This window comes from Lynx rufus, unplaced genomic scaffold (assembly GCF_022079265.1).
Source record: "Lynx rufus isolate CCGP_SWC_20201006 ecotype Redwood Valley unplaced genomic scaffold, mLynRuf1.p SCAF_12, whole genome shotgun sequence".
Classification (NCBI taxonomy): domain Eukaryota; kingdom Metazoa; phylum Chordata; class Mammalia; order Carnivora; family Felidae; genus Lynx; species Lynx rufus.
This window is the reverse complement of record NW_025814826.1, coordinates 11,077,043-11,103,156: the sequence shown is the minus strand read 5'-3', so window position 1 is coordinate 11,103,156 and position 26,114 is coordinate 11,077,043. Positions and strand designations below refer to the sequence as shown.

General features: G+C 43.7%; 1 pseudogene; it reads right to left on the bottom strand.

Annotated features, from left to right (window-relative positions):
* Positions 1-15,804: 15,804 nt before the first annotated feature.
* Positions 15,805-16,105, bottom strand: LOC124507510 (U6 snRNA-associated Sm-like protein LSm3; annotated as a pseudogene).
* Between the last annotated feature and the right edge of the window lie 10,009 nt (positions 16,106-26,114).

Genomic DNA, 26,114 nt, shown 5'->3' with positions numbered 1-26,114 from the left:
CAGAAGACCTTCTGCTTTGTGTGCATAGGGACACCCGAGAAGGACAGGAAGGAGGCATCCCATCCAGCGGGTCTAGGACCTTAAACCAGACTCCTGGGATAACCCAGAGCAAGTCCTTGTGTCTGCATTTCAACAGGCCTGGCAAATATCGCTCCTTATCCGACCTGCAGGTTTCTAAGCCACTGGAGCTGCTGGAGTCAGGGGGGTGGTGAGACGTCAGCCTCGTTCCTAACGACTTTGTAATTAGAGACACCTCCGAATTAGGCTGAGTCCCCAGCAGGACGTGGTAACCCTGGCGCACCTGGATAGGACAGAGCAGGGTGGAGGAGAGAGGGGAAGTAGGCGGGGCTAAGATTCAAGCCTGTCCCTCCCAACTCCCCTCTCACCACCCCCCTCCCCCTACCCACCCCCTCCCAACCCGCAGGGACAGAATGAGGTTGGGAGGCAGGAGGCAAGCAGGGGTTAGGAAAATCCTCCGGAGACCAGAGCAGTGTGAAAAAACGGTTTCCTTGCAATCCTGTGCTTGCCAAATAAAAGGAATTTCCTGGGAAATGAATGATTCATTAACGAGGCCAAAAGGACATGTGGCAGGAGCCTTTAAGTAAAAGGAAAGAGGCGGGAGACGGGGAGAGGAGAGAGAGGGAAGGAGGGAGAAAAAGAGACAGAAAGAGACAGTGGAGAAGGAAGAGAAGGAGGTAGGGAGAGTTTTTATGAGAGATGTACACACATATACATTCTCTTGTGTATACTGTAGATACTATATTTTTTTTTAATTTTTTTAATGTTTACTTATTTTGGAGAGACAGGGTGTGGGCGTGAGGAAGTGGGGGAGGAGCAGAGAGAGAGAGAGAGGGAGACACAGAATCCGAAAAAGGCTCCAGGCTCTGAGCTGTCAGCACAGAGCCCGACGTGGGCCTCGAACCCACAAACCGCGAGATCATGACCTGAGCCGAAGTCGGACACTTAACTGACAGGGTCATCCAGGCGCCCCGATATATACTATATATATTATATTAAAAGTGACTCGATTTTTCCCCAGTGCTAGAGTGGATTTTTGTCCAGAGTCAGCACAGATCTAAGCAGGCACAAACTTATTTATTCACCTTTCGCTACACAGGCAGAGGAACACCAGGTATTTGAAATTGTGTTCTTTTTAAAATTTTTTAAAGTTTTTATTTATTTATTTTGAGGGGGAGAGAGCACAAGCAGGGGAGAAGCAGAGAGAGAAGGAGAGAGAGAGAGAGAGAGAGAGAGAGAGAGAGAATATCCCACGTAGGCTCCTCCCATGTGGGGCTCAAACTCACAGACCATGAGATCATGACCTGAACGGAAATCAAGAGTCAGACGCTTAACGCTTAACCGACGGAGCCACCCAGGCGCCCCTGAAATTGTGTTCTTTATTCATGCGATTATTTGCTTGCTGAGTCCCCATCACTAGAGGAAAGTTTTGTGAGTGCAGACACTCTCTCTTGCTCTCTGCTCACTCACCAGTGCCTAGAACAGGATAGCAGGTGCTTGGCAAATATCTGTTGAAAGGACAAGTAATAAGGCAATCGTCACACATCAAGGCAGCTCCTAATTTTCAAACAAAACAAAACAAAAACCACGTCATCACTAAATCCGGAAGACAACCGTGCCTATTTCTATCGGTCACTTAATTTTGTCTGTGATTTTTATTACCCACAGTTAGCTGATGCCACTCTTGATCTTGCATGCCGTCCATCGCCTGGGAAATAGGAAACACAGACCTTTGCTTTCTTCCTGATTCTCGAGCGTCTCGTGGGGGGCGCGCAGTGGGGGGAAACAACGTCCCTGAGGCCTCACTGCTGAATTGTACCCATCTCTCAAAGTCTGCATTAGGATCATAATTATCCTTTCTGAAACATTTGCCAGCCTGCCCTTTGAGGCAAAACCCTGACAACGGAGTCATAAGCCAGGGTCTAATGCAGCAGACATTCATTTCATTACACGCTAATAATGGAGACATCCAACGCAGTGCCCAGTCCCCAATATTTAAACTTTTCTGCTAGGTTTAGAACGCCTTTAGAACTAAGTGTTTCTAATATTTTTTGCTTAGACCCCCCCCCAATAAAGGGTAGGAAAATAAGCCAAGAAAATATAAAAGCAAGCAAATTGCAAAAGCATAGTTGATCTTTTTCAAGGCGCTGCAATATCAAATAATTTATTACAAAGCAATGCTGACATTTAGAGAAATAGATAAAATCCAAAAACTTATTTTGCAGTATTAGCTCTAAGATCTCTTGAGTTATTCATATTTTAAATGTCAAACACATTAGGCAGATTCTTCCAAAGCAGAAACAAAACGCCCTTTTAACCTAGTGGGCACCGTGGTTACACATTTATTATAATTCTGAGCAAATATCAACATTGCTTATTATTCTTTCAGTTTAACTCAAATTTATGACCAAGTCAATAGTCTATTACACTCACAGCATCTTGGCATGTACAAAAATTATGCACACTCTGCAGACACAAATAAGTAAAGCAAAACTGACAAGTGCAGAAGGAGGGAAATAGCTTTTTCAGTCTTGCATTAGGAAAAAACCCCCACGATTACTGGTTTTCTAAGTAAATAATTCTTAATCTTTATGACTTGGTTAAAAACCTAGAAGAAAAGTAAGGGACTGGAAATACTCCCCCTCCTTAGTATATTGCTTTTAGCAGTCATTTGCACACTGGGCCTTTTGTTTGTTTGGTTGGCTGGTTGGTTGTTGTTTTTTAAGTTTTATTTATTTATTTTTGAGAGAGAGAGAATGTGTGCACAAGTTGAGAAAAGGCAGAGAGAGAAAGGAGGGAGAGAATCCCAACCAGCCTCGTCACCGACAGTGCAGAGCCCGGTGCGGGGCTCAAACCCATAAACCGTGAGATCTTGACCTAAGCCAAAGTCGGACCCTTAACTAACTGAGCCACCCAGGCTCCCCATGGGCCTTGCGGAACCCTGACTTTGCTCAGAACCCACCTGTCATGGTCTGTGTTTTTCATTAGCTTCCTCTTTCTTCCCTGCTAAAACTGACCTCAGATCCTTGCCACTCTCTCCAGAGAAAGATGCTCTTGTCTACCCTAGCTTAACAGAGCCAGGAGATAAGTCTTTAAGTTCCTGAGTTCACAGAGCCATTTTCGTCTTGGTTCTGCCGTCCCTTAATAACCTTATCTCATGTAGACTGCTCTTCCTTCCTTCTCTTCCGTGGCATCTTTTGATCTCTAGAACATTCTGCTTACTTTCGTGCTGACTCCAGCACCCGATTCATTTTCTTCTCTTCTACCTGTTTTCTTGCCATCATTCTCAGAAATTCAACATGGACCTACATGATTCTGCTAACAAACTGACCCATAGTCACAGAACCTCCTCAATGCTCACCCTCCTGACTACCCATCACCACTGAGGCATCTTTGACTTCAGTATCATTTAAATGATTACGACCACACCTGTGCATCCCACCTCCACTCCTACTTTATGACCTTGATTTTATATTTCTTGAAAGCGCTTGACCGCTCTTCTTAGTCAACCCGTCAGCCCTCTTCTGGCGCCTGTGCCTCCCTTCCCAGCCTGGACCCTAACGTGGCTTTCACCAGGGCCCTAGATAATCTGTTTCCCTCGTTCTACTGGGTAAATTTTGGCAGGTGCCCATTGCACACAGACACCCTTTGCTTCTGCACAGCCAAGAGTAGCTGAAGTAGAGTAGCTAAAGATACAAAATGGTAAATGTGTATTGACTGTGCATCTAAAGTCATGGTCTCCAACTTCTGCCATAGGAACCATTCTACTGTGGCCCTGAAACTCGGCCATAATTAACTTGTCACCCCTTCTAGCTCTCTCCCCTTCAAGTCGTTGACTGTGACTGGTGTGCCCCTTAGATGCTCACTGCACCTGAGGGTTGGCCTCTGCTTCAGTTAGGGTCAGCTCCATAGGTCCATACCCTCCCCCTCCTCACCTTGGGTGGGCAACTCTCATCAAGGTACACATACCTTTCAGGGTAGGGAGCTGGGGGAAACAGGCGATGGGGATTAAGGACTGCACTTGTCCAGATGAGCACCAGGCGATGGATGGAATTGTTGAATCACTAGCTTGTACACCTGAAACTGATATGACACTATATGTTACCTAACTGGAATTAAAAGAAAAACTTAAGGTAAAAAAAAAAAAATGTACTAATACCTTGCTCTTCCGCTTTCGTCAGAGAAGACCATCATTCCTTGAAGGGAAGGCTCATATTTAACAATTTAGTGCCGACCTCCCCACCTCACTCGCTAGAGTGCCTATAAAGGCATCGTAACTGTCCTCAGCCCTTCTGCTTTCTCCATTCTCTGGTCTGTGCCATACATTGCCAAGAGGTTAAACTTGCTAAAGGAGACTTCCAGCACGTCACTTCTTTGCTCACAGTGTTTTGGTGGGTTACTTATTCCCCAACAAGTCTTGCATCTAAGGCTTTTCCGGATTTGTCTTTGTCAGCCCCACAAGGTCCTACACAGTGACCTATAGGACCTAATGTCCTGCCAGGGTCAGTGGATTCCTGTGAGCTTCTATTGTGAGGTTATTAAATTAACTGGTAGTTTCTGTGCTATTTACTACATTTTCAGTTCAGATGATGAAAGATTTCCTGATGATCACTCACTGCAGTTATTTTTAGGGGTAAAGAACCACCACTCTTTAACCTGTATTATGTACTGAATATTTTATTATATACGTTATGTGCATTACAGTTTAAGCCCCCAAACCACCCGGATAGATGATTGATATTGTTTCTATTTTAAAGATAAGGAAACTTTCAGGTTAGCTAAAAAATTTGCACAAGGTGTTATACATGTGTGGAGCTAGAGATCACATTTAGAGATGTCTGGCCCCAAACTTTTCTAAATACTATTTTTCAATAGAAAAATCTTTTTATCTATAGAGAAAAAAAAAATCACACACACACACACACACACACACACACACACACACACATTTTGAAAAGTCCCTGATCTCAAAAATAATAAATTCGAGAAAGGAAAATGTAATCAAGGATAGAATACGCCATTTTGAATGTTTTCCATTTTGTGTTGTCCTCGAGACAAAATGGTCTCTCTTGACATTCATCTGATCTCTTCCTAGAGAAGTGAGTTAAGGGAAAAGGGAAGACACAAATGGCTTCAGGGGGCCTCTCTCAGTCCTTTGCAGTGTGACAGCACAAGAAACCCCATAACAAGTACCTGACAGAGTCACTGGCCATGCAGAGAGTGCCCGATCATCCACACTCTACTTGGCCATGTGCAACTTTGGCTACATACTAGATAAGCTGACTGCAACAGAGAGCCCATTCTCTTCTTCATTTGCTGAAAGTCTTCCAGGATAAGTCGTGTAGAGGCATCTCCCCCACATCCTGTAGGATGTGTTGTCAACACCCCTTATCCTGGAAAATACTAAGGCTAATAAATACCAGATTGTTATTATGGAAATATGGAACTGGCAGCTCCTTTTCAGTTTATCTGCCAGAGCATTTCACTTTCAGAGACGATAAAGTCTGGGTCAAGAAGTGATGACTGAATTCAGAAAGAGAAATATTCCTTGGGGGGACCACCCGGATGAACATGGGGATGAGTTGGACAAGCCTGTGCCAAAATTTTCTTCTCACCCTAAAATTCAAATTTCAAAGTCAAATTAGAAATAAGTGGGTTTAGCCACTGACTCTCGAGGTACAACACAGAAATTTAGTACGCATAAATATACAGTTCAATAGAGCTTTACTAAATTTTCTACAGCCACCTCTATTTAGGTGGCAATGATTTAAGAATTAGAAATAGTAACTAGCATTCATAATATTTGCCTCTTTACTCCTACCTAATATTTTCTCTAAACATCGTATGTTGAGAAAAAAATACCCTCTAATTGGAAATGTAGTGCTAACAATTCACAATCCTTAGGAAGACATTAAAATATGATAAAGTTTTCTGTCTTGACAAGAGTTGAGTTTGATCTTCCTTAAATAAGTGTTGATTTTCTTATTCATTTTTTTAATTTTTTAATTTTTTTTAATTTATTTTGAGAGACAGAGAGAGTGCAAGCAGGTGGAGGGGCAGAGAAAGAGAGAGAGAGAGAGAGAGAGAGAGAGAGAGAGAGAGAGAGAGAATCCCAAGCAGGCTCTGTGCTATCTACGCAGAGCCTGCTTGGGGCTCAAACTCACAACCTGTGAGATCATGACCTGAGCCAAAACCAAGAGTCGGATGCTTAACCAACTGAGCCACGCAGACCCCCCCACCAAGTGTTGATTTTTTTAAAGCAATTGTAATACCAGAGAGCTAATACTGGAAGGGGGAAAGGATTACCAGTGACATTGATAGATTAGTAACTGTATTTATAATCTGCTAGAGATTTTGACCTTATTTCTTGTGTCTCGTATTTTTCAAATTAAAAAATCATAGGCAATATTATGTGACAAAGGATCCAATATTCCACCTCCCACCAGATCCTCTGATAACAACTTGACTAATGCTATTAATAAGCGACATCTGTATACGTGAACATTATGCCAGAAGTAATTTTGTCACATGTACACTGTGTGTAATAAGAAAACCTGAGCATTTGCCAGCTTTAAAGAGTGCTCCAGTTTGATTAAACTTCAAAAAGCCACTTACATAGGTAACTGAAACAAGTGATAATATACTTTACTACATTTTTAGTAATTTTCATTATCCATTTAAAAAAAAAAACTAATTAGATAATTGGCTTTCAATGATGACATCTTAATTCCAATCAATTTAAATTTTACCACTAGACATAAACGACCCATTTGCTGTAACCGCTCACAAATCGTATTCCTCTCCTCATTCCAATGCCCGTTCTCCACATTTTTTTATTTTTTTTAATGTTTATTTATTTATGAGACAGAGAGAGACAGAGCATGAACGGGGGAGGGTCAGAGAGAGGGAGACACAGAATCGGAAACAGGCTCCAGGCTCTGAGCCGTCAGCCCAGAGCCCGACGCGGGGCTCAAACTCACGGACCGCGAGATCGTGACCTGAGCCGAAGCCGGACGCCTGACCGACTGAACCACCCAGGCGCCCCCACATTTTTTTAACTATAAAGGTATCCACTGGGTCTCTGAAAGGAAAAAGATGATAATGATCAAAGGGGTTGTGTGTATTAAAGAACATACACTGATGTACATTTATGCTCTCACCAGCTGGTTTGTACGCACATCAAGAGACTGTGGTGTTTGTTCCCGACTCTATTTATGCCACTTCTATTAGTTATAATAATTATGTAAATTAATAAACTATCACAGAAGCCATAAGTTACAAGGATGAAAAGAGAGTTGTTTCTAATAAAACTATATGTATATATATATATATTTATATATATATATATATTAAGCTTATCTATTTATTTTAAGAGAGAGAGAGAGAATCTTAAGCAAGCTCCGCACCATCAGAGCAGAATCCGATGCGGGGCTCAAACTCACAAACCGTGAGATCATGACCTGAGCGGAAATCCAGAGTCGGATGCTTAAACAACTGAGCCACCCAGGCACCTCCCTAATAGAACTATCTCGAAGACTTTGGAAAGACTAAAGAAAGGCAAGACATTAAAAACTATTTCCTTTGCTGTGGCAAGACCATTCTCAAAGTTTGGAGGGGAAAAAAAATCGTAAGAAAAGAAGAAGCATTCTCTTCTAAATTTAGTTTGTTTTCAAAAAGACCTAAGAAAAGAAGAAGCATTCTCTTCTAAATTTAGTTTGTTTTCAAAAAGACCTAGGTGATTATTCAGCTTCTAAAAAGGTGAAACTGGAAATCATAGATTTCAATTGCATAACAGGGAAACCTGCCCCTTATATAAAAAAGAAAGTGAGGAACTGAAATCCACAGAACTATATTCGACATAACAGCCTTGGCCATACATTCAAATATTATAAATTAACGTCCTTTTTATAGGTAACATCGAACTAAAGCGTGTAAGATGCGTGTGTGTATATTCATTTTAATTCTCTGCCTCAGTCTGATCTTTCTGTTAATTAATCAAGTACTCATCCTTAGCCCACATCTGCTGTAACATACACATTGGAAAGCTTTTGTTTTCCCCGCGAAGGAAAGGCAAAGGCTGCCTCTGAAGAACTGTGGGGAGAAGAGTTGGAGCTTCGGAGAAAGCAAGAAGGAGCTGCATATTTAAGCACCTTGGATTGTAGGGGTGAGGTCCCAACTGAGTCTGGAGAACATTCACGTCCTCTAGGACGTGAGGACGCCCTAGAGGTCCTCTAGGACCAGCCTGCCTGGAGGGTTTTCTCCGGCACCCCTCTGCTGCTTGGATACACCCAATGGGAACGTGGGTGTCCGAGTTCTTTCAAGGTCAGAGTTCTACCAGGTGGGTGGGGCCAAAGCAGAGGACAGCACCAGAGGTGATAGTATTTGCCAGAGTGATCATCATAACGAATCACAGAATGCACGCTAAACAAGAAAGAGTAACAGGTTGAGGGCCGGCGGATGGCAAGTTGGCCAAATTTCACAGATTCGAATTTGCTGGGAGGTCGCAGAATCGTTGCTGCAAGAATACTTCTGCATGGGAGCAAGGATACTTCCTACATAATAGGAAGCTGTGGTTGGGAGGCGTTCATCTGAGACTTCCAAGGTGGTACCGTTGAGAGTGAAGATACGGTGCAAGACACGACTTTGGGAGAGCTGGGAAGCTAACATGAAGGACGGCAAAGTCACCTACGAGGATGGCAAGCGTTCGGGTACAAAACCAAGGCCGCCATCTAGGGTCTGATGCAAACAGGGTTTTGATGGCTACAAAGCAGGGGCCGCTTATTCAAGTCAATGATGCCAGCTTCAAAGACAGCGCGCTGTTTTTATCTTACTTTACTTTTTCTTTCGAAAGAAAAGGAGACCCAGTGGTCTGAAAGTGACACCGTTGGGGAGCAGGGGAGCGAGGGTAACGTCTAAGGCAAACCTTGAGTAAAGAAGAAGGGCCTTTTTTTTGAGGAGGCCTCAGGAGAAATGTTATCAAAGAAAGCTGGCTTGCAGGCAAAAAGTTATGAGAAGTTTCCCAGACGATGAAGAAGATGCCGAACCTGTTAAGGGCATGGGGACATTCACCATCTGGATGAGAGCTATCGGTGCGGGACCAGAGAGCCAGCAAGCGGCTCTGCCAGAATTCAAAGCCAAGTGTGTCTGACTCCCAAGCTGGGCCACGCTGCTTATCAGCGAGAGAAAGTTCACCCGAATCAGTGAATTGGGTGTTGGACATGGGGAAAAGCATTTTCATCACACTTCTTTCGTTCGTCTCTTTACCTCTTGACAATTCCTAGGACATAAGGATTGTTACAGGGGCATATGCAGGTAGCTGAACACAGAAGACAGAAAAGTGATGCAGTCCCAGAAAGTACAGATTCTAGAAGCTCCCCCTACCTCCAGAAACTTGATGTGAACGGAACAACAACTCAGGTGAGTCTTTGGAGCCGGCAGAGTAAATCGCCTGAGACAACGAAGTTACTTGAGAGCTTATGAAGCACTTTTCATAAACTGTTGTTGCATGGAATGCTTCCCTCAAGAAACTATTCAAAATGAAAATGACAACGAGAAGATCAAATTCTCATCAAAGCTGATTATTCCGGCTCAAAGAGTATGCAAAATATCTTGGAGGCATGTGCACTCTGCTTAATGCATCTCATTTAGTATTCATTGTCTTAAATATCACATGCAATTGATGAAACATTTTTTGGAACGTTCTATCCCTAAACCTTTCTAAATAAAATTGTGCCACCCAAGATCTAATATTCTGACTGAATTCATCTTTTGACTGTGAAGGATCTAGAGTACAAGGTCAAAGAAAGTAAAACTGGGATGTTGGCTATGTGTATTTAACCCTCTAAAATAAAAAAATAGAGAGAGATGATGAATTAATGTAGCATCCAGTGTATCCCCGTCAATTCCAGATTGGAAAATTCCTATAACATGAAACGATTAGCCAGAGTTTTCCAGAGCAATGGGCCACCACAGCTCTCCTTTTCCCCAAACTATTTAGAAAGCAAATGTAGTGAGGATTCTTTCTGCCCACAGATACACATCTTATTAGTTTCTGACCCATAATCTGGGGAGCTGTGGTTCCCCAGTGATCCACATTATCTTTATTCCCCTAAGGTAACGTTCAAGAAAATATTTTTCCCAGCATTCTGGGTCCAGTGGCCACCTACTGTTTTCTCAGCCCAATACGTTCAGGCCTTTGGCTTGAAACTCCACTGTCCCCTTGCACCTACCCGTGTAACGTGGGAAGCAGAAAAGACCACGGGACATTGTGACCCTGGCCTCTCTTGACTAGTCCGGAGCCGGACTCAATCAGACCAATCAGAGTCCTCCCGGGATGTCAGAACCACTTGGATAGTAAAGCCCGGAGGTTGTCAGTACTGTTGACTGCCTTGGAAGATCAAAGGGAGGCCATCTGCCCGACAAGAGAGGCGAATAAGGCCCGCGTGAATGCGTTGTCAGCAGTGATCCTGCTTGGAAAAACAGGGACGAAGGTGGAGAATAGACCCTTGTGTCTTCCTGTGCCGTTGTTCACAGTATCCACCCGCATTCTTGTCCAAGGGCTTGTGAGACACCCCAGTGTCCTTGTCTCTTGAGACACGGCCTTCCCCATTTTGCTGATGCTACTGTACCTTGGAATTTTGCCCTCCAGACAAACCAAATACTAGGTATTCGAGAAGCCATCGCACTGCACAATGTGCCTGGGGATATAGACTTTGTGATGTGGGAAGCGATAGAAGAAGGCCTCCATTGTTTGGTATGAACAAGCACTTTGAAATTATCTGTCTCAACCACGGTCTTTGGGTAATGACAATAATGAGAATTAATGCTTTTCATGCAGTTAGAAAGTTCTAAGCACTGTGCCATGTGGATTACAGTCACGACTGCGTTCAAGCTTCATAGAGTACTTACAAGGAAGTTGAAGTTCAGAGAACTCAAGGGAGACGGACAGAGAGACCCCTCCCAGGTCCATCATTAAGGAAGGACCTACCCCAGCTTTAGGACTCCTGTCATCCCCTTCAGGGCTAGCCTGGAACTGTGGAGAATCTCCTCCTGCAGACCACACCCCTCCCAGTATGTAGCCCGCATCCAGTGACTGAGTGAGAGACATCGAAGACCAGCGTCAACCTGCAGGAACGTTTTAGCTCCAGAGTTCCTGGTAGGCTGGCTGAGACCATCAGATATATCTCGTGGTTCAAATTCCTTTCTGCCCACACCTGCTTCCTTCCCATCCTTTCCGTAGTCGCTCTTTCCAGTGGTGTTCCTAATAAACACGTGAATACGACCAGCTGTCTCACAAGCAGCTCCCTGAGACACCCGAATGTTGGCAGTTGGACAGTCCAAGTCTCTCCAGCGGGCAAGGGCAGAGCTAGGATTTGTGTTCGTCTTTCTGAGCCCAGGCACGTGCATTTCTCCTCCGTGATAACCACGGTACGTATCCGTGCAAACGATGATTGAGACGCCACTGTGTCATCACTATTCAGCTCACGATGCTTGCTTTGTCAGTAGAAATCCGGTCTTTTCTTCAACTATCCCAGAGAGGGAACTCTTTGAAATGTATAAAAAAAATGAAACCGTGCTTACCTTCCTGGAAATACCTCTGTAAATACGTAAAGCCCAACATTCGAAAGTGAAAGGCATAATCAGTAACTGTTCTCACTGACCACAAAGAGAAAAATTCATCTGTGAAAAGCCATGATGTTCTACCTTTTCATCACTGCTACAAAGTACATATCTGTGTGATGTAGTACACGTAAATCTCAATTCCAAATAAGATTTGGACTGATCATTTCGCATAAATCGTTGTCTTACTAATGCTGAAAGATTCAGACCTGGAAGCCGGTGGGGTGGGGGGGGAATCTGGAGGGCACATGAAAATGTCAGAATTTCCCATGCATGGTCTTGATTCTTTTCCTATTAATGAGGAATTTGTATTCAGCTTTTTAGAATAACTAAACTCACCAACCAACCACCCACCCCCTTTGCAATCCTTAGGGGTTACTTAGAAATGGTCTTTAGGTACAAAGATTACAGAAAGTCCTCACAAAAATTTGACCCACTGGAGGAAAAAAAAAATAATATAGTTTCAAAGACTCTTCTGGGTTTTTTTTCCAACAAACTGATGGACATTAAGAAGTTAATGGGTAGGTGGCCTTTAACGAATCCCATTTTTTTATTCCCCCCTAGACCTGGAGGGAATGGAGATCTGGCAGGAGAACAGAGGTAGGCCAACACCACTGTGAGGGAGGCCAGCCAGGCAGATGTTATCCCAATTAGGAAAAGATTTTTCTTCCTTAATGTGGATTAGACCCTACTGCCCTGAGAAGTACCTCAGATGTGTGTGTATGTGTGTGTGTGTGTGTGTGTGTGTTGTTTGATTTAATACTTAGCTCCTGGATGACCCTGAAGCTTGAAGAGGCACATCTTGGTCAAAGGAGTCCCAACTGCACGGCAAATACCTAACTGCAACTTTGTACTGACTGGGGATTGTGTCTCCAAAGTCCGCTCCGGGGCGGCATGTGGAATGAGCACCCCGCCCACCCACCATTCTAGCACCACACTGACCCCGTTGGAAGCTGGTCAGAACAACTCGGACATCAGGAAGTCCACGCTCCGGTAGGTACCTGCCCTGGCTTGTTGAGGGACATGAGGAAAAGGGGAGGCGGAGCCTGTGGAAGGAAAGATAGGGTTTCCCTGAATGGGAGGCTCAATGGTGAGATCCTGGGAAGGGGACTTGATGAAAACATAACAGACGGGACCCCAAGGCCATCCCATGGCGTGGTCAACCTTTTCGTTGTGTTTGTTCTTTGAATTACGGAGACTTTTATATGAATATATCATTTAGAAAAATAATAAAATGTTTCTAAAGCCTAGAATCTTCAGTTAGTTCTCCCTAACCAGTGTAATTGAATGCCGTGTAGTTTTGGGAAGGCTGCAACATGGAGGGTCAAGGAAGCAGGAACCAAGGCAGGGGTGGCCTCGTGTCCATCCAGATGCCGCTGTCCCTGGGAACTTAGCAGTAGCCCCTCAAGGTGGCTGATGACGAGGAGCTCCAGGGGGTGGGTCCTGGTGGATAGGAGAGGATGAGAAAAGAAGTAACCAGGAAACACCTCAAAAGCAGGTACCAGTCTCTCTGCCACAGACATCTTATAAATGTTTAATGTTTTTTCTGTTTATTCTCGAGAGAGAGAGACAGAGCACAAGCGGGAGAGGGACAGAGCGAGAGACGGACACAGAATCCGAAGCGGGCTCCAGGCTCTAAGCTGTCAGCACGGAGCCCGACATGGGGCTCGAACTCACAAGCCATGAGATCATGATCTGAGCTGAAGTCAGACGCTTTACCGACTGAGCCACCCAGGCACCCCGGTCACAGATACTTTAAAAGCAGGTGACCTTCAAGACAGGGGGAGTCTACTGCTTCTCGAAGATCCTTCTTTGGAGGGACTGGCTGCTTGGCACCCAATCTAATGTATCACACGTTGAACACCTGTTGAATTTTATTTAGTGGCTGGGCCAGTGGGTCTTATGTCCTGTTTGTGTATTTAAAAACTTAAAATTCTTTTTTAACGTTTATTTATTTTTGAGACAGAGAGAGACAGAGCATGAACAGGGGAGGGTCAGAGAAAGGGAGACACAGAATCTGAAACAGGCTCCAGGCTCCGAGCCGTCAGTCCAGAGCCCGACGCGGGGCTCGAACTCACGGACCACGAGATCATGACCTGAGTTGAAGTCGGACACTTGACCGACTGAGCCACCCAGGCGCCCCCAAAATTTTAATTCGTTGCTGGCATTTGAAAATTGGGAGGTTTCCATGAAAATTCAGGTTTCTAGTTCTTTAAAAGCAGCACTACAGAGCGCATGTTCTAGAATACCCAATACCCCAGCCAGGAGTAAGCAGCTACAGCTGCCTCTCGACGGGGAGCTTACACTCCACAGTTTCACCCAGCGGTCCTGCCCTCACTCAGAGTTGGCCTGGACCCCCTCCTGTCTGTGTGCCCCCCGGATCCAGAAGAAGTGAAGAAAGGCTCACCGTGTAAACCATTTCATTTTTCACATATTGACTTCTGCAATTTAAGGGAAACAACTTTGCAAAACAACTAATGGAAATGACATCTGGTTTGCAGCTAAGACCCTAGATTTCAAACACTCTCAAACACACACACACACACACACACACACACACACACACACACATTTTCCACAACGTTGAGTTGCAAAATTGGCGAAAGCCGGGAGACGTTGGGAAAGCAATTTTCTACACACTTGAGGCGGCCTCCGACTCCAAGGACTTTGAGGTGAATATCTTAGAATGTCATCACTCAAGTCACAAATGTCCTATTTATAAATATGAGGGGAGAGAGCAACTATTCTCCAGTATTTATTTTCCTACGTATTGCTTTTCTGGGTGAGGCACGGTATCAGCAAGTTATCACACACAACCCAGAGCAGACCCATTTCACATTACCAAACACCTTTCTCGATGCATCTGGACTGTACATAGTAAGAAGTCGAAATGAGACTGTATTGCTCATGTTCCCACGAACCGCAGATTTTAAAATGCCCAAATCCACAGCGAATATATAGATTTTGGTGAGGTGTCTATGAAAAGATCTTGGATCTTCACAGAGTATGTTTCCTGGGCAATTTCTACAAATGCTTCCAAAAGGGCCTCCCTTCTGTCCCCAGCTTACTTGGTTAACGTATGAAATGCCCTTTGTTTTAGTTGTGTTGGTCTTTACAATGAAGTTATTTAGAACTGCTTCCCCATGGTCTTCCCAGTCCCAGTCCTCTTAGGAGTCGGTAAGAAAGTACGTTCTGTAGAGAAAAACGACCGTGAATGAGTGATTCTGGTCTGGGGAGCTCTACACGATACAAATGAGCGCCGATATGCTGATCTCGTTTAGTTTCTAGCGTCGTTGGCACTTTCCTTAACTATTTCACTCTCAGATTTAGGAGCACTCAGCAAAGCAATTCACAAAGGGGGAGCTGGGGAAGGAAATGACTCCAAGCTCCTGGGTTAACGTAGCTCCATTTCTCAGTGAAGGTTATTATGTGAATGCTGCGAGGCTAGGACATGACTAGAAGGAAAAAGCAGTCAGGCTGAGCTCGGAAGGAAGCACGCTGAGTGGGTACTGGGCGGAAGTGCCCCCCCCCCCGCCACGATGTGATTCTTCGTCCTCCTCCTCATCCTGCTCTGAGCATCCTGCCCTTGACTCCACTTTCTATGGCACCGGAAGAAGACACGGGCATGGAGGCAGAACATCTGAGGGTTTTTCGTGTGTGGTTTTTTGGTATCCTTTTCCTGCCTCTTGGGGAGCACATTTTTTGAAAGTGTTGGAAAAAAAAAATAAAAATGCCCTTAGCTTAAGAAATTTTGCATTATCAAAAAACATAAATTAAAAAAAAAAAACAGGCATCTGGGTGGCTCGGTCGGTTAAGCGTCCAACTTCGGCTCAAGTCACGATCTCGCGGTCCGTGAGTTCGAGCCCCGCGTGGGGCTCTGTGCTGACGGCTCGGAGCCCGGAGCCCGCTTCGGACTCTGTGTCTCCCTCTCTCTCTTTGTCCCTCCCCCACTCACACTCTTTTTCTCAAAAATGAATAAATGTTAAAATTAAAAAAAAAAAAAAGGATTTTGAGCTATCTGCAAATCAACTCATTTCAGGAGTGGAAGAATCTTTGGTCATTTCTTCATATTAAAATTTACACAGATTCCTGTTTGCGATGTCTTCGGTATTAAAAGAGGCAATCATACCAAGTCTCCTATATTCCATACACGGTAAATTCTTTGCTTCAGCCAACTCTTAGCAGAGGGGCAACTAGAACAACACCATCTCCCTAGACAAAGAGCATTGAATATTCCGTGTTGTTGATTTATATCTCTCTTCATATGTTTCCTCATCGATTTCTAGAGTAGTCGCAGTTTCCCCCACTCTCCCAATATCACCTTTCAATGCTGGTCATAAGCATGTAATCTGCCTCGGGGCTCGTTTCTCATTTTCACGTAAATTCGCCCAACCAGGGTGAGCCTGATAAGAGACAGACACTCTTCCACGGTGTTGGTAGTTTGCTGCTGGTCCGCACCGTCTGCCATGTTTCAAACCCTGAGCCTTTCAGAACATCTGAGTTTTTGTTTTCTTCAATTTTTTTTATGTTTATTTATTTTTGAGAGAGAGAGAGAGAGAGACAGAGTGCGAGCAGGGGAGGGGCAGAGCGAGAGGGAGACAGAATCCGGAACAGGCTCCAGGCTCCGAGCTGGCAGCACAGAGCCCGACGCGGGGCTCGAACTCACGAACCGAGAGATCATGACCTGAGCTGAAGTCGGACGCCTAGCCGACTGAGCCACCCAGGTGCCTCAAACATCTGAGTTTTAATCCAGATCTGTCACTTGTTTTATGACTGCCTAGTTTACTTTGTTTTCCTGATCTTTACTTTTGCTCTCTGTTTAATGAGGATAATCCTGCAGGATTGTCGTGACAATTCATTTATTATGTCAACAAGTATCAACTGAGTTTTTAGTTGAGCACTAGATACTGTTCTAAGATGCTGGAAATACAGCAATTGGGGTGGGGGGCGGGGGGCAGGGTCAAAATTTCCATGTTTATGTTGCTTATATTCTAGGGAAGACACCACAAGTAATATAACATTAACATTACATTACTGTAATGCTCTAGGATACTAGATACAAGGTAGTGAGAGCTAATATGAAGGGAAAGACTAAAACAGAGAAAAAGGACAGAGTGCCAGGGGTCAGAGGTGATCTTTAGCGAAGGTGATCATGAGATCTCTCGAGGGAAGAGGTGATGTCTGTCGTATCAGAAATTGGAATAGGTCAGCAAGTGAGTGAACCATTAAAGGACAGCAAGTGAAAATGGATTTACAGAGCAGCTACCATATCTGCTGATTCATGACAGAAGTTCGAGAAAAAAAATAACATCAAGGATTGTCCCAGCAATTTTAAACGAGCTTGAGGTTTACCAGACGGAGTGTCCTGCTCCAGAGCTTTCCTTTAGCAGAAGACCCTTCCTTCCTCTCCTCCACATTCCTTCCTTCCTCCCTCTTTCCCTCCCTCCGTTCGTCCCTCCCTTCCTCCCTTCCTTCCTTCCTTGCCTCCTCCCTCCCTCCCTTCCTTCTTCCCTTCCTTCCTTGTTTCCTTCCTTCCTCCCTCCCTTCCTCCCTCCCTTTCTTCCTCCCTTCCTCCCTCCCTTCCTTCCTTCCTTCCTTCCTTCCTCCCTTCCTCCCTCCCTCCCTTCCTTCCTCCCTTCCTCCCTCCCTTCCTTCCTTCCTCCCTCCCTTCCCTCCTCCCTTCATCTTTTCATTCAATAAATATTCACGTTAGGAACTGAAGAAGACACGATAAGTTGATCATCGACCGAAACGAAATGGAGTCCTGGAGAAACACCTAAAAGTAAGACCAGGAATCTGCGCAGCTGAGAGAAAGGCACCTACAGGGAGGTGAGAAGGCCAAAGACAACATTAAGGCCATCTTACGTTTTTGCCCTGAGATGGCCATGAAGGTTCTGGAAAATCTCTAAGGCTTCCTGACATACCAATAACAATTCTGTTGTTTTAGATATTTACAATAGAAAATTGTTTGGGCATTAAACATTTTATTACACAGTGAAGCCTTGGCACTGGTAGAGTAGCTTGTACCAAACTACCGCTCCTGGCAATGAAAATGTTAAACTCTGGAGCAGCTTTCAGACAGTAGAGGACAAGCAAACCTAGGCAGGAAGTGGAGGAGACACGCACCGAGCCATCCAGCTTTCCCCCAGGTCAGTCCACGTGGCCCACAGGCACACACTTTAGGCAGAAAGCAGCCATCCTGGCCCCCGAAGAGTCAGGTTAGAATTCAAGGCCGTCGGCGCAGTGAGCATTCGAAGCCGGAAATCCCAGAGAAAAGGACGCGGCGGAGAGGACAGCCCTAATACCTGCACTCGAATTCCTCCCGAGTTCTGTGCTGTCTTTGAACTTCATATACAGCAGAGAAGTGGAAGATCCCAGCTGTGAGCAGCAGGTGCCTGAGGCTGCGGAGATGGCACTGGAAGTTCAAGCCTCACCACGTTAGAAGGACTTAGGACCACGCAGACTTTCCCTGAAAACTCCAGAAAGGCTCCAGGCTACGAGTAAGCAAAGGTTTGCTACCTTATAGCTACAGTTCGAATACATAGGGGAAAACACTAGTGCTAATTCCAAGACTAAGGACCAAATTCTTAAAACTAAGGGCAAAATCGGAATCCATCCACCCTGAAAATGAGACTCCACCTAGCCCAAGTATTACCGCCAGTAACTTTTTAAACGCTTCTGAAATAATTTTCGACGTACAGAAAAGTTGCAAATACAGCACAAAGAGCTCCCATATACACGCCACCCGCCTTCTGCTAATGCTACTCTCTTGCGACCTCATAGTACAATGATCAAAGTCATAAAATTACCACTGGTACTATACTAGTCTATTCACTAAACTTCAAACTAGACATTCTTCAAATTTCGTCAATTTTCCTACTAACGTCCTTTTCAGTCCTAGGGCCCAATTAGGATCCCAGGATACTCTAAATGGTCTTTTCAAGGGCGCCTGGGTGGCTCAGTTGGTTAAGTATCTGACTCCTGGTTTCAACTTAGGTCACGATCACATGGTTTGTGAGTTGGAGACTCGCATGGGGCTCTGTGCTGAGCAGAGCCTGGTTGGGATTCTCTCTCTCTCTCTATCCCTCCCTGGTTCATACTGTCTTGCTCTCACTCGCTCACTCTCTCTCAAAACAAATTAACTTAAAAACAATTTTTTAATTAAAAATAAATAAATCATCTTTTTATCTCCTCCAATCCCCAGTCTTTCCTTGTCTTTTTTGACCTCAGCACTTTTAAAAAATGTTGGTCTTATCATTTTGGTCCTTGGTTTAGGTTTATCTAATGTATTCTCATGATCATACCGAGATTATGCATTTTATGCAAAAAATGGCACAGAAGTGATGTTGTATCAGGTGTCAGGTGACATGTGATGTCAGTATCTCTTATTTCTGGGGCTGTGAACCTTGATCTTTGGGTTACGATGGTGTCTGCTGGGTTTCTCCACTGTAAAGTCCCTATTTTCCTTTTTACTACTGATGAATATTTATGAGAAATACTTTAAGGCGAGGCATACTGTTTCCAAAATTAGCATTTGGGGACCAATGGCTAGACCTTGCCTGCGGCCATTATCGTTGTGGTATTTGCCCCAAGCTAATCTTATATTTCCTTCACCCTTTCTACACATCTCTTAATTTGAATTCTTCTGTAAGAAAGAGCTTTCTCTTTTCTCCCACGCATCTATTTAGTCAATTATTTATTGGTCTCATCATGGACACAGGATGCTTGTTTTATGACTTATAATCCAATATGAGCATTATTTTCTTGCTCAGTCCGTTCCAGTTTTGCCCACTGGAAACTCCTTCATGTTGGCTCCTGGGTCCTTTCAGTCATCTTCCCAATCTCCCATTTTTTTTCTGAGCATATTTTTACTTTCATCACCCCAAGGAACTATCATGCCTTTCACTGAATAACATATCCGAATAATTTAATAGTTGAGAGAGTGGCTGACCACCAAGAGAAAAAAAAATAGTTAATAGAAACAATCTGACAGACAATCCGAGTATTGAAATTGCTTGGCAGATTTAAAAAGCAATCAGGGTGGGGCGCCTGGGTGGCGCAGTCGGTTAAGCGTCCGACTTCAGCCAGGTCACGATCTCGCGGTCCGTGAGTTCGAGCCCCGCATCAGGCTCTGGGCTGATGGCTCAGAGCCTGGAGCCTGTTTCCGATTCTGTGTCTCCCTCTCTCTCTGCCCCTCCCCCGTTCATGCTCTGTCTCTCTCTGTCCCAAAAATAAATAAACGTTGAAAAAAAAAATTTAAAAAAAAAATAAAATAAAAAGCAATCAGGGTAAATACGTAAAAGAATCTGTAGGAAAGGAGAATGATCCAGGTGAAAAGATCAAAAAAAATTCAGGAGAGATGGAAACAAACAATTGGGGGAATCCTAGCACTGAAAAACATGATATCTAAAAATCGAAAACAGATTTGAACTACCAGCTTGATCATATGTTCATATATTTTGACAAATCTTTGCCGTTTTTCCTCAGGGTTACTTTTAGAAACTAGAAAACTTTAATGATACATTTCAATGCTCTTTTGTGTTTGTCTCTGATGCCACCCCCCTCCGTCCCCAACCAGAGCTTATTATCATTCTTAATTTAGAAAGAATCTTTAACATAATAAATGTTTATTTATTTTGTTTATTTTGTTATTTATTTGTTTATGTACATAAACAGTATGTAGTATTTTTACGCTTTTTTGAGAAATGTGTTCTCTTAAAATTTGTTTTTATACACCATGTCATTTAAAAAAATTCTTTTAATGTTTATTTATTTTTGAGACAGAGAGAGGAAGCACAAGTGGGGGAGGGGCAGAGAGAGGGAGACACAGAGTCCCAAGCAGGCTTCTGGCTCTGAGCTGTCAGCACAGAGCCCGACGTGGGGCTCGAACCCACAAACCGTGAGATCATGATCTGAGCCAAAGTCAGACACTCAACCGACTGAGCCACCCAGGTGCCCCTACACCATGTTATTTTTTCAATTTATCTATGCTGATATTAATTCATTAATTCTGGTATGTTATTTTATTTCTTGAATGCATCAAAATTACATCATCTACTCTCTTTTGAAATACATAGATCATTTCCAGTTGTTGGGTATTCAAAATAGTCTTGTCATAAACATTTCTGTGCACATTTCCTTGAACACATGTGAGACATTTTTCCTATCATACATTCTTATGAGCAGAATTTCTGGTCTTAGCGTTGCTCCAATGTGATCGCACCTATTTGCATGGCTAAAAGCGGTGTGTGATTTACCTGTTTATTTTTTGTTCTACCTACTTGCCAAAACTTGGCATTATTAGCCTTTTAAGTTGTTTCCAATCCGATGGGTGTAAATGTAATTGTACCGGATTGTTTTAATCTACATTTACTGTGTAGGTGGTGAGATTGTCACATATTTATGATATATTCAGATTTCCTGTCTGTAAATTACCTATTCATCTCCCGTGTCCATTTTCTATTGGGTGATCTGTCTGTGCATGATTGCCATGTAAAAAGTTCTTTATAAATTCTGAATAATAATCACTGCCAATTATATGCTTTTTATTTTTTACTTATTTTTTTAATATTTATTTTTGAGAGAAAGAGAGAGTGTGAGTGGGGGAGGGGCAGAAAGAGAGAGAGAGAGACAAAGAATCCAAAGCAGGCTCCAGGCTCTGAGCTAACAGTACAGAGCCCAACGTGGGGCTTGAACTCACGAACCACAAGATCATGACCTGAGCTGAAGTCAGGCGCTTAACTGACTGAGCCACCCAGGCGCCCCCAATTACATACTTTTTAAATATATCCTCCTGGTCTATAGTTTACTACAGCTGTTTATGGTATCATTTGTTGAACAGAAGATTTAAATTTTAAGTGTATATATATATATATATATATATATATACTTTCTTATTTAAGAAAGTCTTCCTGATTCCTATAGCTTTGCAATTATATGGAAAACTCTCTCAAGTTGTTCTTTAAAATATCTTAACTACTCTTTAGTCTTTACTCTTCATGGGAATTTTAGACCCAACTTGTCAACTTCCACAAAAGAAATTCTATTGGGGTTTCTGGAATGAGTTTGCATTGAATTTATAGGTTAATTTGGGGGAGACTGGTACCTTTGTCATATAGTCATGAAGTTCATCTCATTTATTCATGTCACTTCATTTATTCAGATCTTGGTTTTCCATCTTTCAATAATACTTTAAAGTTTTCTCTATACAGTCCTTACCGTCCTTTTATTGGATTTATTCCTAGATACCATATGTTTTTGTTGTAATTGGGAATATAATTCGCTTTTGTTACATTTTCTAATTAGTCGTTACTGGCGTAATGCTATTGCGTTTTACTGTGACCGTGGAAATCTCTGAGTTCTCAGAGTCAGTTTTGATAGTGACAGGAATAAAAGTGATAGGGATGAATGTGTGGATGGTAAAGCATTATTCGTTCAGACTCAGATGCAGTGGCCACATAAAATGGACTCTTAAGCTCTCCTTCTCCAGACGTGGGTTGCCCACAGTTTGGAGGCCGCTGGTTTGCATCCTACCATTTTAGAATGATCTGAGTGGAAGGAATGATTGTCCCGGAAACTCAAGCTAGATCAGAGTGATCAGTTCGATTGCCCGTCCCCTTTTCTCTGGTGCTTATGTTTACTTTAATACAATTCAGGATGCATTTGGCATCTGGCCTTTGTTGTAGGCCACTTCTTGGCCTTGGGATTATGGTGAATGCAACCCCAGCTATGGTGCTACCATTGGTGGGTCTCAAACTCAGTCCAGGGTGAGCGGGTAGCAAGGTGTTTTCAATGAAGAGGCTCCATGGGGACAGATGAACCAGGCAGCAAGGATATAAGCTTACTGGTTTTTTCTTTCAGTTAGTATTTTCATGTAAAGGAAATTAAGGGGCACTTTACATGCATTGAGTCACTTCATTTTCGTAATATTTCGATGAGGTATCATTGCCCTATTTTATAGACAACAGAGCAAAAATTTAGGGAATTAAATAACCTGCCCCCCGAAAGCACGATGGGACCTTTGCTCTATTTAATTCCAGCAGTTGTGCCTTTCTCACTACCCCCATTCATTGAGGTTTACCTATTTTTATCATATTGTATTTGCTTGTACCAACACTGTATTCCTTCTGCACGAAAGTGAATTTTATTATCGAAGAGGCATTTTAGAGGCTCAGTTAATCCATTACTCAGTTGGTCAGTGACTGAGGCGGGCCGTGCAGAGCCGCATGGGCTGTGAGCTTGACGGTCCTGTGGAATGACAGTGGCGAGGGCAGGTCCGGTAGCTGATCCCCAGCTTTACCACAACACCTCTTTACATGCTGCAATCAGCATGGATGTGTAAAGGCTAATTAAGGGAACATGATGGGAAGACTCTTGGCTCTTAGAAATCACCTCTTGTTAAGTAAACGATCCGGAAGAAAAATCGCCACATCTAATCACGAAGACCAGAAAAATCAATGGCTATGATGCAGAAAGCTTTGACAAGCTGCTGAGAGTCTTCTCGGAATGAAACAGAAGGGAAGAGTTTATATTTCAGCAGCAAAAAATATTGTAAGGAGACATACGAAAATTATATGTCAGGATGGTATTTTTGAACTAACATACAGCAAAATGACAAAACCTGCAACAATAGAGAATAGAGGTTAGAACCCATATATAGAATAGAATAGAACCCACATATGGGTTCATTAGATCACTTTTACCCCTCAGTTAACCTTCTTTCCTCCCCGCTTTGTGCCTTCGTTACCTGTAAAATATAGAAGACAAAAATGTAAGGTCCAATAAATTGAGAATTTGGAGAATTTATCCCAAATGTATTCCTTTGCTGGCCTGGCCGAAATACGTCGTGCTACATGCGGAGATTCATAGTCAAGTGACAACGTTGAACTTCATTTTTGGTTATTTAAAATATTGAAGATACCTGGGGGCTCCTGGCTGGCTCAGTTGGTAGAGCGTGTGACTCTTGATCTTGGGGTCATGAGTTCAAGCCCCATGCTGGGCGTGGAGCCTACTTAAAATAAAATAAAATGAATGTATTTAAAATATTGAATATTCAATAGGGGCATTCTGGATAGCTCAGTTGGTTAAGCATCTGACTCTTATTTCGGCTCAGGTAGTGATCCCAGGGTCACAGGATCGACCCCACATTGGGCTGCTTAAAATTCTCTTAAGCCTGGAGGCTGCTTAAGATTCTCTCTTTCTCCCTCTGCCCCTCTCCCTTGCTCGTATATATACACATATATATATATATATATATATATATATATATATATATATATGGCAAGTCTTCTACAGTCAAAAAGGGACTAAACTAGAAGCTTACTCCTGAATATGCCATTAGATTTATAGTTTGGTGTATCTTTAAAAGCAAGTTTTTGAAAAGTCATGTAAGAGAATAATATACCTTTACTTGCGCTCCAAATCGTCTTCAGTTTGTAGCTGCTTCCTCAGCCCTTCGTGGGAAACCTTCAGAGGGCTGTACTTCCACCTGAAGTCCTTCCTGGGAACCATTCACACTTCTTCTCCAGCCTGAGCCAACAGTTCAGACACCAGCAATGCTAACAGCAGTTTGTTGAAAATAAAACATAAAAAAAAGGAGAGGCAAACACGAAAACAACAGACAGCCTCCCGACAGTCCAACTCACCTTGGCAACCCAAGGAAGAGCTGACCACACCACAGAGATGCTTCGTGGTCCCGTCAGTACATTTCCCATTCCCGAAAGACCTCAGTCGCACACGGGAGTCACAAAAGGAATGTGATTGCCTGCCGGGTTGAAATCTGGATCAAAGGAAGGAAAGAAAAAAAAAAAAAAAAGTCCAGCCCTGAATTTCGTTATGCCTGGTTTAAATAGTTGTTCATACTCTGCATTCGAGGTAATATTCATACTCCGCATTCGAGGTAACAACGGTTACACCGCTGCGTGTCATTTCACCCAGTCCTCGAGGGACAAGTGAATCTCCGCGACATCAAAATGACACAGTTCACGTAAAGCGTAAATGGAAGGGTAGCAATGCAGCAACAATCGCCACCGTCTCTGGGTGTTTTCTATGCCCCAGGTACTGCTCTGTATCTAGACATTAACCTCTCTCCCTTCATCTTGACAAAAAACGTTATAATGATGATGTGCTAACGCCTCGTATAGTCACTTAGGCGCCGCGTGCAATTCTTTCTGAACCCCTGTAGTCGCCACAGAGCCCTCCGTGGAGGCAGTGTAGAGGATTCCCATTTTAAAGCCTCAGGTTTTGCCCACAGTGGAATAATCAGGAAATGGACCAGCAGGTTCTGATCCCAGGCTGGTAGGGAGCCCACACCCTCCTGCACGCCGCCGCCCGGCCTCTACCTCCAACTCCGCAGGGCAGACTGACAAACCTCCTCCACCTTACAGAGGAGAGGGCGGGAGCCTGGAGAGAATAACCCAGTCGAAGCCCCACAGCAGAGGCGCCGCGGTTCCTGCGGGGTGTTGACAGAGCCAAAGCTCTGTGTGCTCTTCATTGCGGTCAGGGAAACATCCAGTGGACACTCAGTCTATCTGGAGGTGGCCCTCGAGGCCCGTCCAGAATCCACAGCCTGTCATGCAAATAGATCCGTTCTCTAATCATGTGTGGCATATGGTTAAAGACCAGTGCAATCTGGCAGGATTAGTAGGCCTGGTGCGGAATAGACGACCGTCGTCGCTCCCCTCTGTTCAGAACAGATGGGAGGGTAAAGGTGACGGGGTTCGCAGGGAAGGCCGGCGTTCACAAGATGCGAAGAGGGCATCGCGGGGTCTGAGGGGAGGGGGTGCCGGCTGATGGCTTTTCCTGTTTCCTCTGCGTTAGCTCGATACGTTCCAGTGTGAGAGGCACACGGACCCGCTGAAGGATAATTCAGCCGGCCGTAGCAAAATGGAAGAAAATATCATCGTGGGCCTGCACAGCTGCGCAAGTTACGCCAGGTTTCTGAAGCCAAACTCCAAGCCGTCTTAATGCAAATATAGTTAAAAGCTGTGGTTGGCACGTAATTACTAAATATATAGTAACCACCATGCTTCTTCCGGGTTTTCAGATTTATTCATCGTTTTCCTCCCTAGATCAGGCTAGCGATCTTGGAGAGTCACGGGCTAGTATTTTTTGTTGTCTTTGTCCCGTAGGTAGACCTATTCATTCCAGCTGGCCAGCTGATCTTTGAGGAAGGACTTGACTCGGTCTTGAGTCTCACATTTAATTAAACCTGAGACTTTTGGCTTCTGGGTAAATGTTGAGCTGCTAGACCTATCCAGGTTTTTTAAAGGCTGCCCAGCGTTTCACATTCAATCGACAATAGAAGGATTGATGAAGATTTACATGTTCTTCATGGAGTCCAAACCAGGGAATGAGGTAGGTGAAATTTTTCTAGAAACAGTTGGATAAGAGAGTGATAAGATAGAAACGACAATTGCTTAGAGGCTTATTTTAAATTTTTTTTTTCAACGTTTATTTATTTTTCTTGGGACAGAGAG